The 1,909-nt window shown below is 49.2% G+C and overlaps 2 protein-coding genes and 1 long non-coding RNA gene across 4 annotated transcripts in view; 2 read left to right on the top strand and 1 right to left on the bottom strand.

The window, feature by feature from the left end:
- LOC123980185 (zinc finger protein 260-like) overlaps positions 1-1,909 on the top strand; it is a 672,464-nt gene that overhangs the window by 8,112 nt on the left and 662,443 nt on the right. The gene's annotated exons all lie outside the window — the stretch shown is intronic.
- LOC123980179 (zinc finger protein 271-like) overlaps positions 1-1,909 on the bottom strand; it is a 342,908-nt gene that overhangs the window by 63,719 nt on the left and 277,280 nt on the right. The gene's annotated exons all lie outside the window — the stretch shown is intronic.
- LOC123980246 overlaps positions 7-1,909 on the top strand; it is a 2,181-nt gene continuing 278 nt past the window's right edge. Inside the window, exons 1-2 of the long non-coding RNA XR_006827426.1 lie at positions 7-178; positions 1,003-1,607. This is a non-coding gene — a long non-coding RNA (uncharacterized LOC123980246). The remainder of the gene's footprint in view (positions 179-1,002; positions 1,608-1,909) is intronic.

The raw sequence follows: 1,909 nt of genomic DNA, 5'->3' as shown, positions 1-1,909 counted from the left end.
AGAAAAGCTGAACAGTGAAAGAGCTTTAGAAAGTGCACACAACGCAATGCAGGCTGAGAAACAGAAGGTCGACCGAGAGCACGCAGCCCTGCAGCAAGAAATTCAAGACCTGAACAGCTCCTGAAGAGCTATATGGAAAGCTGACATACATTGTTTTTGCTTTCCAAGGGAAAAAAGGGTATGGATTTAACTTCAGCCTCACACAAAAAGGTGCTGGTTCGATTCCTGGGCCTGACTCTTTTTGTGTGGAGTTGGATTTTCTCCCCTGTGTGAATGTGTGTGAGTGGTTGTTTGTTTCTATGTGCCCCGTGTTGGACTGGCGACCTATCCAGGTTGTACCCGGCCTCCCACCTAATGTCAGCTGGGATTGGCTCCGGTCGAGCATATGGATGAAACTTCAGCCTCACGCAAAAAGGTGCTGGTTCGATTCCTGGGCCTGACTCTTTTTGTGTGGAGTTGGATTTTCTCCCCTGTGTGAATGTGTGTGAGTGGTTGTTTGTTTCTATGTGCCCCGTGTTGGACTGGCGACCTATCCAGGTTGTACCCGGCCTCCCACCTAATGTCAGCTGGGATTGGCTCCGGTCGAGCATATGGATGAAACTTCAGCCTCACGCAAAAAGGTGCTGGTTCGATTCCTGGGCCTGACTCTTTTTGTGTGGAGTTGGATTTTCTCCCCTGTGTGAATGTGTGTGAGTGGTTGTTTGTTTCTATGTGCCCCGTGTTGGACTGGCGACCTATCCAGGTTGTACCCGGCCTCCCACCTAATGTCAGCTGGGATTGGCTCCGGTCGAGCATATGGATGAAACTTCAGCCTCACGCAAAAAGGTGCTGGTTCGATTCCTGGGCCTGACTCTTTTTGTGTGGAGTTGGATTTTCTCCCCTGTGTGAATGTGTGTGAGTGGTTGTTTGTTTCTATGTGCCCCGTGTTGGACTGGCGACCTATCCAGGTTGTACCCGGCCTCCCACCTAATGTCAGCTGGGATTGGCTCCGGTCGAAAAAAGGGTATGGATTTAACTTCAGCCTCACACAAAAAGGTGCTGGTTCGATTCCTGGGCCTGACTCTTTTTGTGTGGAGTTGGATTTTCTCCCCTGTGTGAATGTGTGTGAGTGGTTGTTTGTTTCTATGTGCCCCGTGTTGGACTGGCGACCTATCCAGGTTGTACCCGGCCTCCCACCTAATGTCAGCTGGGATTGGCTCCGGTCGAGCATATGGATGAAACTTCAGCCTCACGCAAAAAGGTGCTGGTTCGATTCCTGGGCCTGACTCTTTTTGTGTGGAGTTGGATTTTCTCCTCAGATTGACCTAAAAATACCAAACCACTAACTGAAAGAGGGGCGGCACAGTGGTGCAGTGGTTAGCACTGTCACCTCAGAGCAAGAAGGTCCAGGGTTCAAACCTTGGTCATCCATGGTCCAGGGTCTGAACCTCGGTCGTCTGCGTCTCTGTGTGGAGTTCATATGTTCTCCCCGTGTCTGTCCCGGTTCCCCCCCATTGTAAAACATTTATTATGTAGATTCTGAATTGACCTAAAAATACCAAACCACTACCTAAAAGAGGGGCGGCACAGTGGTGCAGTGGTTAGCACTGTCACCTCAGAGCAAGAAGGTCCAGGGTTTGAACCTCGGTCGTCTTCGTCTCTGTGTGGAGTTTACATGTTCTCCCCGGGTGCTCCGGCTTCCCCCCACCGTCCAAAGACATGCAGGTTAATTGGTGACTCTAAATTGTGCTTCAGTGTGAATGTGTATGAATGATGTTTGTTTCTATGTGCCCTGTGATGTTTGATGTTCTCCCCTCTCCACCATGGGGTTACTCCACGTGCTCCAGTTTCCTCCCACACCAGAAAACATATATAATATGTGGATTCTTGATTATTGACCTCAAAATAAATAAATAAATATATAAATTGA

Source organism: Micropterus dolomieu, linkage group LG12 (genome assembly GCF_021292245.1).
Source record: "Micropterus dolomieu isolate WLL.071019.BEF.003 ecotype Adirondacks linkage group LG12, ASM2129224v1, whole genome shotgun sequence".
Classification (NCBI taxonomy): domain Eukaryota; kingdom Metazoa; phylum Chordata; class Actinopteri; order Centrarchiformes; family Centrarchidae; genus Micropterus; species Micropterus dolomieu.
This window is presented reverse-complemented; position numbering and strand designations above follow the sequence as displayed.